Raw genomic sequence first — 15,486 nt, forward strand, 5'->3', positions numbered from 1 at the left:
TTACTGTATTTGAAGAAAAGAACAAGAAAGATAACATCTCTCTTTTAAATTCTTATGCTTTTTTGGTGGTCCTCAAAAAGAAATTTTGTTAGAAGCAGAATTCAAAGATTAAAAATAATTCACCTGAGTGAACGAATGTCCTTGACTTTGTTTAGAGCATAATTCCTTTTTGAGTTAGATTGTCTATAACTCTTTCAAAGACATCTAGAAGATAAATGCATTAAATTTTAATATCTATCAATATTGTTTTTTAAATGAACAAGAGAAGTGTTTCTTAAATATGAAAATGGATACTCTCTTGGGATTTTAAATACTTAAGTTCAGTTTTGGGTGACTTTGATTAGAATTCATAATAAGTTTATATAAAACCACTGAAATGAAAAATTTTAATGAAAACATATAGGTAGATAAATAATGTTTCAATAATGTATGGATTTCTGTTGACAACTTTAATTGTTTGTAGTTTCCCACTACTCACTAAGAATGTGAGTGCAACTCCCTGAAAAGGAAACTGTTAGCTTTGAGGAATGACTCTGACTTAAAAAGGGGATTGTGGAATTCTGAATGAATAATGTAGCAATTTCATATTGTGTATGACAAGTATTTAAATGGAAAGATTTTTTTTTAGCTAAGCAAATCAAGACCTGACTACAGTTTCTCATGCATTTAGGGCCAATAATAAAGGTGCTGTAGTCTTAAAAAGAATCACATCCTGTTGTGGCTAAGTTCACAGAGTTCGTAAGGACAATCATATATTCTCTTTCTGTAAAGACTTCTCTTCCTCTAAACAGGTCCTCTGATCACCTTCCATTTAACATGATAGTCCATTACCTTATTAATTTGCTGCTCTCTGATGGATTATATGGAGCTGTGTGTATTCAAGACAGTCAGTGTCTGGCTGTACCTCTGTGTCTGCAGTTGTGACTTCATAGAATTTACTTGTCAAATGACTGTCACTTTCTCAGCAAATGGCCACTCCCCAACTGTCATTCTCTTCTTCGGAGATTTGATGTAAAGTGTATCAGATATATGTATATTTATATCCTCCTCCACCACTGAGAAAACTCAACAGTGAACACATTCTTCAGAGCCTGGAAGGCCATTCAGAGAAGCAGTTGTCTCAGGTCACAAAGCTAGAGGCCTCTTCATATCAGGGTTTTCAGGCTCTGCTCTATCCATTAACACCAGTTCATTCTATTCTGCTGACTCATACAACAGCTGGGTGTGTGCAATGTCACCAGTGAGGCCTATTTCTAAGCAATTAATATATTCATCCTTGTCCATGTGAGCAGACAGTTCCCACAGCTCCTATAAGTACAGTCAATTGGCTATAGGTTTGTTTATTACCAGTGCAAAAGAAAATGAGAGAGTCCTGCTTATAAACAGGATCAAGTCTCTTTATTAGATCCGTTCTGGTTGAAAGGTCTTGAAAGATTTCTGTATCTGATTTCTGTAATCCTTTGATTATCATTCTTTTGCAGATTGTCTGAAGTATGCAGAAAGTGAGAGAGCTTGTCACTGTTGATAGTCATTCTTCCCACCATCATTTTTGTTTTTCTGGATCTGTAAGAAAGCTGATCCAAACATCAGGAAAATGTGCAATCACTTTACACAACTATGATGAACAGAATCATTTTTCTCCCCATTCTAGACAACTGAGGTCTAAAACTCAACTCATTGAAAGATTTTGTGATGAATTTTTTCTTTTATCAGATACCACATACAATATTGTAAGATTGCCCCTTATTCTTTATTCCTATCACTAATAGCTTCTCCAGTCCAGTTAGGATGTACAAAGCCAAGAACTTTAAATAAACTCTGTAAAAGTGTTCTGTATGCTTTCTGACAGCACTACAATTGTTTTATGCTGTTACATGTTTTCCCATTCTGTTTATATTAAAATAGTGACTCTAAAGCATCAAAATTCCAACCAGCTTGTTAGCTATTCATATTGCAAAGAAGAATATTGCAAAGAAAAATACATTCATTTCGGAGCACACCACAGAAGCTGTTTTAAGAAGTTTGAAAGACTCTTTCATCTAGCTATTATTGTGTAACCTAAATAACCTGCCGGAGTTCATGAACATGCAGAACTCCCCCCCCACACACACGCACTCTTTCTCCACTCTCAACCCCAGCAGGTTTCTGCTGGGTGAAAGCCATCACCTCTACGTGTATCCATTCCATTTTTCCTCTTAAACTAAAGGTCAAAAGAAGGTTCAAGTCAGTTACCAATATACTTATCAGCACGTACCAATATCTCAGCTGTTTTGATCACCAAGGTCAAGATTTTGCTATTTCCAGATGTCTTACCTTACAGCAAAAGAGGATTCTGCATCATAGCCTGGAAACCCAATGCACAATAGTATGGTGAGTAATCAGCTTGTTAATGTAGACCATATGTTTCAAGGTATCATTTTGCAATTTAGGAAAAGCTTGACTCTTAGATTACTCATTTTATTTTATACCATAAATATGTAACAGGAATCAAATCACAGTGCTTTTTACTGCTTGCTGTTCATTTGATTATGATTTCAATCAGGAGTAATGCTTTGAAGTCAGTTCTAAACCTAGACTTCAAGTATAAATCAAAATAGATACCCAAGGAAAACACTAATTACCACTTGTAGACTGTAATTTTCTTCCTGATTGGAAAGGAAATCCAAAGTACCGTAATATTTAGGAAACAAAACCTGCTTTGCTTCAGAACTCCTAGAAGGAAAGTGCCAATCTCCCTTTGTTTGAGCTCCATCTATGTATTCAGTTCCAGCTGTTTGAAGTATATGTAACTGGGTATGTAATATTGTTTGTACCTGAGTTCCCTAGAAGGGCAGGAACACAGCAGAAGGAATGAGCAATTACTTGCAGAGCAGAAGCTGAGTGCTATTCTATTAAGTCTGCTGTGATACATCTGTGGAGCTGATCAGAAAAACTAGTTGACAGTGATTAAAATGTTGTCCCAAGACATTCAGGAAGGCAGCACGTACAGGAGATTCCTCAGCCCTGCTCACTTGTGCTGGGTAGTGCTGCCCTTTTGGGGGGAAATACTGCTAAAATACCTGTAATGTTACTTTCTTCAAATGCACATTTCTTTTCTCATCAATCAGTGTTTCTAGCAAAAAGGTGAACAAAGACAAAGGCACTTAAGTAGATATGTGTATGGGAACTGCTGAGTCCCAGCCTAAACCACTGATTGAGCACCTGGGGAAAGGACCCGGTCAGCCCTGAGAGCACAGGTGAAGGCAATTCAGTTGTTTGATCAGAAGGGGTAGAGCCTGGCTCTATTCCCCTTAGACCTCATTTAAGAGCTCACTCCCAGTAGGGTATGATCTCTTTTTGGAGGTTCTACCTTTGTGAAGCTTTCTCTAGAATCTTTTGATACAGGTGAGCAATCTTCTTCCCTTCCTTTATAGCACCTGTCTATCATACTGGTTCTTCTGTCATCGCATCTATGTAGTAACACCTTTCCCGTTGTATTGATCTGTCCAATTGCCACAGTATAATAGGTACTGATAGAGATCTACCTGGTGTAACGTTTCCTCCAGCCTGTCGTAACAAGAGCTGTGAGGATGAAAAAGGATTTTTTATCATTCTTCAATAGGCTGTTTGCAGGAATAACGAGCAGAGTAGAACAGCAGCAGCCTCGTATGGAGTGCTTTCTTTCACCCCATTGCTCCCCCTATTGTAAGTGGGCTGGTGAGCTGAGGGCTGGTGACCTTGATGGCAGCTAGGCACTCACCTGGCTGTGCTCACATCTGGGGAGAAAGTAAGAAGCAGCTCATGGCTAGAGATAAAGACGGAGTGATCGCTTAGTTACCAGTTAATGTCACAGGCAAAAATTCATTTATTGCCTGTTAAGATAGAGTTGAACGGTGAGGAAGACGGTCAAAAACAGCCTGCTCTCTCTCCCTTCCACCCACTCTTCCTTATCATGCATTTCCCTGCTCCTAGTGTGGGCTCTCAATCTTCTGTCAGGAGATGCTGCCTGCTTTCCATGGGCCGTGAGGGAACCCCTGCATGGTGCCTACTCCTCCTCCTTCTCTGGCCTAGCTGTTCCCAGTGCTGTTCCTCCTGCTTCTCTCCTTACTCCCTTCCTCAAGCATGTCTTTCCTGAGCCAGCACTGCTGCTTGTGCTGCATGTGGTACTGGGCAGCCTGGCCTTGCCTCACAGAGCCATGTAGCTGTACCACTGCCAGAGCTCAGTACCTCCACCCTCTGCACTACATGGCTCTGCTGAAGTCTCCTCAGGCCTCTCCTCTAGTAGTGCTGAAGGGTGTTATTTGCAATCCCACTAGCAGCACTGAAGGGTGTTAGTTATTTGCAGTCCCACCAGCTGTGCTGAAGTGTGCCAGGCAGCTGAGGGCAGGCTGAACACTGCACCTGTGAATGCTCAGGAGCACTAGAGAGCAGCTGAAGTCACCTTGGGTACAGACAGCTCCAGCAAAATGTCTTGCTGATGAGTATCAGCCTTAGCAGATTTTTGTTCATTTTTAGTATTCTCAAGTTTATTCTCTCTTCCTTCTATCCACTGCGTTGTTTTGGTAAGATTGCTTTTTAGTATCAAGTTTTGCCTTGATGGGTATGTTACAGTAGCACCAAAATTAAGGTAGGACTGAGGAGGGGGAAACAAACAGGAAAAATGACTTTTTAGAGTATTTACAAACTAAGTATTTACACAAGGAATGGTAAAGAACTAAGAAATCTGCACTTTATGAGTTTGTCAAAGACTTGTCTAACTGAATCCAGAGAGGGCCCTACTGAAGTGTTGGTCCTTTATCTTCAAACATATGTTAGCTTGTGTGGAAGTTGTAATTTCAGAATTTGTCTAATTACATGCTTAAGTGTTATATAAGATACCAAAATGGCCTGGCATGTGTTGAAATGTCATACACAGAGTGTCATAAAAATTGGAAAGAAAAAAAAAAGAGACTTTGTCTGTACTAATGAAGGTGGATGCTTAAGGCAAATTTATACTATTCAAAACCACTACTGTTATCCTTTCTTGAGTAACCATTACTTTGAGAACAAAAGCAAACTCTAACCCAAAAAGGGTAATAGTTTTCTATGTCTAAATCAATAAGCCTAAGTATAATATTGGCATTTAGATTTAGAAAGTAAGTTTAGACTTGAGCTTGAAGTAATTTGTAATGAGCTGATGTTTATCTTCTGCTGTTGTAATTGGAAATAATGGCATTTTAGTTTTCCTTAAACACATCTGTGTTAGCCTGTTAAAATAGTTGTCATTTCCACAAGGACAAATCGATTGAGTAGAAAAATGTGGCAAAAATGTTGTTAGTACAGAATCTAAGTTGTATCTGCTGCATAGACCACAATAAGAATAAGATTACAAATGATCAAGATGATCCAAAGATCATACTTTGGAGATCAGATGATTACCAAGGTCTCTTTTCTGTCAGTGGCTGGTTTTTTTTCAATAGCTGAAGCTTCAAAAGAAGTTTTTGAAAGCATACAGCACCTTTTTTGGATTTCAATATTTTGGGTGATATTAGTTTACAATAACAGATGTAACTTGAGAAATAAACAATTACTCCTCTGTAGCAGGAATGCTAAATCACTGCTTGAAGCAGTGACTGAGCACCTGGTGGGAAGGCAGGGCCAACCCAGGGGACCACAGGTGCATGCAATGTAACTGAGTGACTGCAGGGGGTGGACCCAGCTCTGGAAGTGCTGGAGGTGCTGAGGGAGGGGTAGAGCACAGCAAAGTGAGAACTCATCCTTTGTGTTTCAGGGTGGTGAAGTCCAGGAAGCTTTATAGGATGACTTCAGGCTCAGAAGAACTGAGAAGGAGCATTGACTATTGGCAGGTAAGTCCTGATAACTTCTCAATACAGATAGATTAGCTCTGCGATTTCCATGGTGTGGGTTGTTTTGTTTTGTTTTTTTTAAGAGCTGTGTTTTGTTTTGTGGCATTTTTTAATTTTGCTAAGGCAAGAAAATTTCATGCAAAAATACAGTTAAATACAAAATATACAATGAAGTACTTTGAGCAAATGAGCAGCTGACAGACAGTTTACTGTGATTGAGAGGAAACATTTATCTGCTTGTGAGAAGAGCAGGTTTATAGTCATATGTCTCAACAGAAGGAGAGTGATAGTGGAATATCCCCTGAAGCAGGGGCATTGGAGCATTGAATGGAAAGGAAGCATGGTTTTTTCCCAGAGAAGTGCAGGCTTGTTTTCTTGGCCATTTCACAGCCTGGGTTGAAAATTATATAGATGTTTTCTCACAGCTGAATGACAATAAACTCTGCAGGGCAAACAGGTTTTAGCCAAGATTATCTTTAATATCCATGTCATACATGTTTCTGAACACCAGTAGCACCAAGGCAGCTCCATTCCAGCCAGACCTTTTCTTGAGCCTTATACTAAACTGCACAAGCACCACTGAAAACATTCACTCTGTATTATTTATTACTGTGGGAAAACTTCAGTGACATTATCTGTGGGTTTTTTTTTCCAGACATTTGACCTGGCTCTTCAGGTGTCTTTAGGTGGTTTTCCAGCAGGTGTTTGTGCAGCATAGCATATTGTGTATTCTGAGCTCCATGCTGCTGTTTTTCCCACTATTCTAGTGAAGATTTGCTGTGTTTGAGGATGTAGTTAGAGGCATGCTATATTGTTTTTGTTTTTTTTTTTTACTTCTATCTTATTAGACATTTAAATCTGATTTTTGAGAAAAGACCCAAAGCAGTCTATTGCAAATTAGATTTCTGAACGCCTACCTAGCAGTAACCTAGATCTCATGGAGAGTTGTTATGGTTGGATTTTAATTGCTGTAGTAGCCATGTTTAAAGTTGGGAAAGTTCAGCTAAAAATAGTGTGATATCAGTGATTTACAGAAAGTATTTGCTAAAGTCAGCCAGCATTTCAATTATTAATGATTTAGTAAGACCTTTCCCTGGAACTTTCTGACTGAGAATTGGCATGAGAATACAATGTTAGTGCAGATGGAAATGCTTTGATGTCATGTGGACTGGTTCAGTTAATTTACATCAGTATAGTCCAGTGTTTTCAGTCTTTCATGGTAGATCAAAAGTTTTTTTTGAGGCTCCTATCTATCCAACTACTTATTTAAAATCACCCTTTTTTTTTTTTATATATCTCAAGATCATGGTTTTGATTTGCAGACATACGATTAGGTTCTGATTCCCATATACTTTTCCAATATTTGACAAGTGTTAATATTTTTATTTTCTAAGCTCTGAAATTTGCATGAGTTTTAAAATAATTGGATTTTCTAGAACTAATAGAATATGAGCTTGACTGAACTTGGTGTTGCTCTTTAAGCAGAATGCAAAGATTGTGTCCACTTAAGTATAAAATGAGTTTTAAAACTTTGGACTTGCTTCGTTGGTTAGTATTAAAGTACAATACAGAATACCTTCATCAACACTGAACAATGGTGTTATTTCAATCTAGTTCTTTTAGGCTTGCATTTATGGTAAGAAACGTTTTACACGAGTAGCTGTAAAAAAAGCAAAATCACTGTGGGTTTCTCCTTATATTGTATTTCATAACCTAAATAATTCAGGAAGACGAAAAATAGCAATTTAAGTTCTTAAAAAACCTTAAAGAAATACATATAAAAACTCAGCGACTTCTGTTTGTGTCCATCTCGCACTGTGCCGCTAGAGGGCGATAAAACATTTTGAAGATTTTTTTTCTGCTGCAGGGATTTTCGTTAAATTCCTTATGGTTGAACTCTTGTTAAAATACACATACCACTTTCTAACACAGTGATTTTCAGTATGCCATACTCAGCACATCCAACAGTTACGAGTCATTTTTTACTTTTGTTAATAGATCTTTTTTTCTATTTATTTAATCTAAATCCACCCTCTTTTAGTTTAAAGCCATTACCCTTTTACCTGCCACTACATGCCCAAAGTCCCTCCCCAGCTGTCTTGCAGGCCCCATTAGGTATTGCAAGGCCACTATCTGATTTTTTTCCCCCTGCCCCAGTGCCTTCTCTCCTCCAGGGTAAACAAGCCCAGCCCCTCAGCCTATCCTCACAGGAGAGGTTGTGTTAAAGGCTGGATGCTGTAGGAGGTTCCTTCCAGAGAGGGGTGTGGTGCTCCTGTCACAGGCCAACCAAACCAGAATGGACAGTAGCCTTTTATGACAGGTGCTCCGCATTTCAGAGTATCATTTCCATGAAAGCAAGCCCAATTAAGATATCTCATGGTGAGCATACGAAATGCAAGGCTTTGAAAATTACATCAATAGTTACTTCTGAAAATCTAGATTGCACATAAATTTAGCTGCCTGTGTGTGACTATGCGTATTGATTTTGATTAAGTGCAGGAGGATTGATTTGGGAGTGTATCTTTAGATATCGATATTCAATCTTTTTTTCTTGGCTGTTACTACGGTGTTCCCCTGCTGCCTGTATCTGAGCTTAATATCCTGCTTCTAACCTTTATACATAAGGATGGGAGTAAAGCTCATGAAGAGTATAGCTTTTAAAAAGGTAATGTAAGAGAAAAGGAAGGAAGTGTATGAATGCCCATACAGTTTGTTTTCTATAATTAAGTATTGCAGTGCACATATTGTAGTGAAAAATACCACTGACCCAATCTGTGCAAGTTGAGTCTGCATGTAATAGACCATCCAGTACTATTGCGTTCCTGCAAACCTCATAGTATGCAAGACAACTACATTTATCCAAAAGGACTCTCAACTATTTGGTGTGCAGCGTGTATGACTTATGCAGTATATGGTATCTTTAGGTTGCTCTAAAAGTAATGCCTTCTATTTATTTCCTTGGAAACTGCAACAGATACAAAAAGCACAATAGGGCTATTTGATAGAGCAAATTCTCAGCTGCAGCACTGTTTTTTCAACATAGTCACTGCTATTAGCTATGCGTTTTTGCCAGTGATGATCAAGAGCCTACTTGCCACTCTAGTACAGATCTGTTCCTGTGTGAGCATTCATGGGACGCACCTAGTGCAACTTTGCAGTATTCCAATGTTGACATCATTGTTTTCAACCTGTTGAAGCCAATATTCTGTTCTGTACGTGGTTTTCTGGTCATAAGCCACCAATTCATGTAGATGAACTGATTGAGATGCTCTATGTTTTGGGTGTGACAGCTGTGCATGGCCATCTAGAATGTGGTTTGTCTTTCATATTGCTGTTGCTACTGCTGAAATGCACCACCAGCTCACTGCACTACTTTCACTTTTGGTCTCAAAAGTGTTCAGCTAGCATTGATGAATGTCAGTGGGGGTCATTTTTTTCACATGGAGGAATTCAGCGGCACACTTCTTCAGTTTCATACTGTTGTGGTTTAGTTGATTCTACCACAAGTGATGGGGGGGGGGGGGGGAAGATATACAGTGGATGCAATCAAGATAAGGAAAGATAACTAATTTACTACAAATGATAATAGAATGTAAGACACCCCCATATGAAAAGGAGTTATGGGTAAATAATCAAACAAACGTGGAGAGGAGTTCTGACTGTGTTGCCTGCTGTGCATCCAGAAATGAAAGAGAGCCTTTTCCCTTACAGCTGTGCTATTCTACCTCTATTACCTAGAATCAGAAATTATATGGAGAGTACTGGAGACCTCTGGGAATTGTAGTCTCCTCAGTGTGTCATCTTCTTGGGGAACCAGAATTTAATGTAAGAATAGGAAGCATAGGAAGTTCTGCAGAAATGTGCACAAGAATTTCTTTATGGTGAGGGTGACGGAGTGCTGGAACAGGCTGCCTAGGGAGGTTGTGGAGTCTCCTTCTCTGGAGATATTCAAGACCCACCTGGACACCTACTTGTGCAACCTGGTGTAGGGAACCCACTTTAGCAGGGGGGTTGGACTCTGATCTTTGGAGGCCCCTTCCAACCCCTACGATTCTGTGAAGAATGACTGATGCTGCCAGGGCCAGGAAGTGCTAATAGTTGAGACTGCTAAGGGCTGACCCAGGAAGGTACATCTCCCTAAAACTATGTTCCAGCACTTAACAGCTTGCTACATGATATTGATATGAATACTGATAAAACTGGGAGACATACACTCTTCAATGTCAGATGCCATTTCTTAACATGCCCCTCTGCTGCCATCTGTTGCACAGCAACAAAATGTCATGGAATACTGTCACGAAGATTCAGCTTCTACTGCCACACCACCAGCACCCACCTTTGATGTTGTGGGCCAACATAACAAAAAAGAAAGCACTACTTCCCAAGCAGATATTGTACATAAAAATACAATCTTCTGTAGGTCATACTAATTTAATGTAAGTTGTAACTAGAGGTAGATACATACTGGCTTATGGAAGCATATTGTAGAATTTTGTGTCATTAGTATACTGTTTGTATAGTGTTTGTATATTGTTTCCTATCTTTTTTTAATTTTCTTAACCAGCTGTTTAGATAGTTAAGGAATTGTAATACTTGGCCATAGTGTGCAAAAAATGCTTAAAAATAGTGTTATCCCACAGAAACCTGATGTAGTTTTGATTTGAGCAGCTACTATGGTGGCCTTTTTTTTTTTCCTGCCACAGCCCTTCTTTAGGAAATCTGTTGTGAGATGCAGATGAATGTTTTTCTACAGCTGAACCAAAAATAGAGATTTTGAAAGACAAGGAGGGTAATTGGGTTTGTCTTACTTTGCATTGTTTTATCCATTACTTAAAATTCTTACATGTGGGTTATTAATTATTACACAGATGTTTGCACATATGTATTAGAGGTATTTAGTACAGCAAACAAAACTGAATAATTTTCAGTAGGTAACATGTTGTAGCTCTGTTTTTGTTAATGATTAGCTGGTTCCATTTGAGTTATTTTCTCCTAACTTATTTCCTATCAGTTTATAACTAGCTAGATTAAATGTAAACAAAATTCCACACGTTTCAATCCTTTGCACTTTTGATAATGTTTTGTTTTTTTTCTTGCCCATCTTCATATATCAGGTAGTTTTTAGATGAGATTTAATAACCTTTAGTTTTCAGGTGATGCTTTGCTTTGTGGCACAGCTGCCTCGAGGGGCTCCTGTGCTTGCACCCCAGGGCTGTTGTTATCTCCATTACATTTTGAACTGGGATACCAAATGAATTCCCACTAGAAATAATAGCTCTCATGTTAAAAAAAAAAAAAGTGTATATTTTTTACCTGAATCACATTGTGTTGACAGTGTCTTGGTCACACCTCCTCTATTTACTGCATTTTCAGTAACTCAAAATAAAATTCAATAACAATTTAAAGAAAGCAGGTATTGGAAACTATGTCATTAGTATTTTATTTTAGTTGAAAAAAATATAGAAGTATGACCAAATAGATTTAGCTCTAGTAATTGTGATCTATAAGGAGCTATGTGATTTTTTTCATTGTTCTTGATTCTTCTGTATTTGCGCTTAATATCATTCAAACGAGAGTGTGCCTTCTGCAAATATTGAGTTTCTTAAATTGTGTACAAAACCATGTAAACTGCTGAATGTTGTGATAAGCTGACAGTGAAGCAGTCTTGAATAAGGACGTTAATCATAGGAAGGGAATATGAAAGGGCCTCACATGCTAACATTCTAGCATGCCAGTACAGTTAGTCAGCCTTACAGTATGCAGGAGGAAGTACCTCTGGTTCTTGAGTATGAGTTTTATTCTTTTTCTGTGGTTTTTAATAACATGGTGCAAAAGTGCAGTATTCTTCTTTGGAAATTAACTTACCCTTCTTTAACCTTCAGCTGCCAGAATTTGTTGTTTGGTTTTGCTTTTTTTTGTTTGTTGACTGACCAAATTCTCTGTTCTCAATGACTTCTGAATTATTTCGCAAAGCTTTTTTGACTGCTTTATCTCCCATTTCATTTCCTTTAATATCTACACAGGCTGGAATCCATACAAAAATGACATTGTTGCTGTGACATATTACCTTATTATAGACATCAATAATTTCCAAAGCTATTCCAACTCTAGTGATTGAAATTTCTAGGATGATATCAACAGCACTTAAAAGATCTGGAAAAGTGACAGATTGTAAAGGTTGTACTTTAGCAATCTAATTCAGTGCCATCAGGATAGCAAATAACTCAGCGGTATAAGCAGGTAACTAATCTAACTGACTTTTTCCAACCCAAGTTCATGTATAGGAGACCACTAAATCCTATCCAACTACAATCTCTAGAATGAAAATGGAAAAACAAAATAACAAAGAATGAAGGATTAATAAGAAATAAGCAAACATTATTTTCATCATAGATAATTTTTTGGTCATTATTTTGCGGAGAAGACAAAACAGTGCATTAAACCTCAAGGTAAAATTACAGTCTGTTTGGAGACCTGATTGTGCTGACTGGTAGCCTTGCACCACCAGTTCTAAGAAAAACACTTAGAAATAGGGCAGTGTTGTATTTTCACTATGTTCATTTGGTTTAGCTAATTAAAAAGTAGTGCAGAAGCTGCTGTTCTATTTTGTTCACAAGTTATTGTTTTCCATGCAGTTAAAAATTTCTCTTTACTATCTCAAAATCATTGTTCTTACTTAGCAATCATTAAGGATTCAAGCAAATTACAGTCTGACGGTTTTCCCCTCTGTCCATATTAATGGTAGGACAGCAGGTTAAATTTAATAATGAGAATGCAGAATCATTCTAAACCAATCAACTTGTTAAGCAGTCAGTCATCTCTTCCTATTATTTTCACTTCATTATCTTAATCTTTGAACTATCAACAATGAAACTGGAATTGCTTCCTTATGAGTACCAAACTCACAGCTACACAGATCTATTTGTTAGCCCACTTCACTGTTCTAGCAAATATTTTTCTTAATCCATTGGATATCTGATTTTTTTACCATATGAGGTTCGAAGGTCTGTTGTTGTTTTTTGTTTTTTGTTTTTGTTTTTTTACTACTACTGGGATCTCCCTAATATAATCACTTCTTAAACTGCTTCTTACCTGTCTCTGCTGTGTCAGTCATTCTAGCTCTGGATTGTTCATACCTTATAAAGAAACATCTCTGTTCCAGTAAGGAAAATGTCTATGCCTTTGTCCTGATATATAAGCTCCTGCCCAATATCCATAGTAGTGCAAATATTTAACAGAGACGATCATGACAGCTGCCTAGGAAGTTCTGATGAATCGTTTGTTTCAATACTTACAGCTCGTCTTTTGTTGCCAACCTTTATTCAAGAAACGATAACAAAATGTCATGCCCAAAGCATTGAGATCAACAAAAGATCAGCTGGCAGAACTAAACATTTGATACGTACATGAACATAATTTCAGTCAGAATTTTACGTGTAGAAAGTGAATTCCTTTCCTATTTCCCAGCGTCCTTTTAGGTACTTCTTTACTCTCTAGTTCAATTACAAACTAAATTTGATGACCCTAAGTCATTATTCAGACACTCCTCTAAATATTTAAATTCTGCAGTAAATGTCATTTTTCCTTATTATTGGAGATATGGAGGTAATGAATTATCAGTGACTTGAAAGTATTCATAGATAATTTAAATTGCCCACTTCTGTGAATACCTGACCTGAAAATTACCCTTTGCTTGTGCCAAAGTCAGAGTAGGTGGTGTAGGAAAAATGACAGTGTTGTGTGTTCTTCAGTTCTGACATTTCATTATGCTGTCATATTATGATATATACATTTGAAGAAGCAGTTTTAAAGCAAGACTTAACTATATATGATGTTCCAAATTAACTGCCCTCTTTTCCTTCTAACCTAGAAGACGCTCTTACAGTTCAGTAATTTTAAAAGTGAAATGCTGTAATTAATTTACATGTCCATTACCCATATAGTCTGCAAATTCAATTGCCTATTGCCATCCTAACTTTATCACTTTTAAGAATGCATTTTAGCAAACTGTTGCTCTCTTGAACACATATATTGCAGAATTAAGACAGAGCAATGTATGTACATGTGTTAAACATAAGTTTAAAACGATATCATAAGCAAGATGGTTGCTTTTTAAGCAGGACATCACAGTTTTTCTGTCTATAAATACAACATATGAAAACTCCTTATTACAGAATGCTTTATTAACATCAAAAGACAGTCTTATGACATGATCTATGGTTGATTGATTTGCCTGAAAGCCACTTTAATACTGTGGAAGAAGATTATTCATCTCCAGAAAGAATGACAGTCAACAATAAATCACTTCCTCCATCTTCTTACATAGCGATGAAGTTAAGGCTATCAGATGATAAGAACCTAAATCAAACCACGATCCCTTCCTTTTAGAATAGGAAATGCATAAAATTGCTTTCCTGTTTTTGAACCCAGAGTGCTGCAAACTCAATCACTACAGATATGATGAGCTATGAAATTAAACACGGTGACCTTTTTCCATCCATAAGTATCATATTAATATATTTAAGACCACTTCAATTTTGTTATCTTCTAATATATGTTCATAAAATGAACCAAATTTAAAGATTTTTTCCAAAACATCAAGGTTGACAGTTTGGATTTTTAGAGATCTTTCATAAGGTAAAACAAACATTTTTGCTATCCCACAGTTGTAATATTTATGAAACATTTTTATTCCTTTCTGCTTACATTGCTTTTGAATTTCTGTACATGTTGTTTTTTTTTCTTTTCTATACCAGTAACTGTTGTGATATACCATAGAACTGCAAAGGCAGGGAAGCTATAACAGCAAATTATTTTCCAATAATATCAAATGTGAAGGAAAGGTCAGTGGAGTTTCACCATTGGAGTCTTTCTTGGCCTGTCCTCTGAAAGGAGCTCAAGTATAGATGAAATCCTGAGTATCAAAGAAGAGTCAGGAATTTTAAAGATCGTATATGAAAGCAGACTTATTCTGTTTTGACCATTTTCATATCTGACTGGCCATGACTGCAGAACAGAAGAAGATGAGAAGAAAACAAGAACAACAAGATCCAAGAGCAGAGAGCAAGTTTGCAAATTGAATGGTGCATTGCTAGACCAAGTGCATCCGTGGGTAGATCTGTTCATGCACTACTGAGATTCTTGGAAGTACTGTGTGGATGACAAAAGATATAAGCTATGGTGTTTTGCTACTCACTTTTCACTATTATCTCATTAATTTCTCAAAATAAGTACTGTGGTTTACTCTTACATTTGGATAGTGTTAGGTAAACTAAACTTTAGACTTTTTGGTGACATAGTAGTCCACTAACTATGCTAAGGTGTGAGAGTTAGAAATTTTTTTTCCTGCAATCAAGATTAGCTGATGTTTTTGTGCCTGATCTATTTTTACCTCTCATTAGTTAGTAATGGCTATCCTCTTATCTAATAAGGTTTTTGAAAATAACAAACAGTGTATTTGATGCATATAAGTTACTACAGTAAGGGCTATGATAGAATGCACTTGAGTAAAGTAATAACGCATTGACAAAGCAAATTTTGAATAGCATGCAGCAAGCATAATGCTATCATTGGATTCGGAGGGATGGAGCAATATATTTGTACTCACAAGTTTGGTGTCATTTGGTTTGTGTTCTGAATGCTGCAAGAGTTTTTTTTTTTT

At 37.3% G+C, this 15,486-nt stretch overlaps 2 long non-coding RNA genes across 5 annotated transcripts in view; one reads left to right on the forward strand and one right to left on the reverse strand.

Annotated features, from left to right (window-relative positions):
* Positions 1-448: 448 nt before the first annotated feature.
* LOC109369054 lies at positions 449-2,405 on the reverse strand. Its single transcript, XR_004160683.1, has 2 exons — positions 2,314-2,405; positions 449-1,574 (listed from the first exon to the last, which is right to left on the reverse strand). It is a non-coding gene; the product is annotated as an uncharacterized LOC109369054 (long non-coding RNA).
* A 905-nt stretch (positions 2,406-3,310) lies between these two features.
* The window catches only part of LOC116216932, a 67,542-nt gene continuing 55,366 nt past the window's right edge, over positions 3,311-15,486 (forward strand). For all 4 annotated transcript variants that reach the window (XR_004160650.1, XR_004160652.1, XR_004160649.1 and 1 more), the window contains exons 1-2: positions 3,311-3,384; positions 5,750-5,825. This is a non-coding gene — a long non-coding RNA (uncharacterized LOC116216932). The remainder of the gene's footprint in view (positions 3,385-5,749; positions 5,826-15,486) is intronic.

Source organism: Meleagris gallopavo, chromosome 9 (assembly GCF_000146605.3).
Source record: "Meleagris gallopavo isolate NT-WF06-2002-E0010 breed Aviagen turkey brand Nicholas breeding stock chromosome 9, Turkey_5.1, whole genome shotgun sequence".
Taxonomy (NCBI): Eukaryota; Metazoa; Chordata; class Aves; order Galliformes; family Phasianidae; genus Meleagris; species Meleagris gallopavo.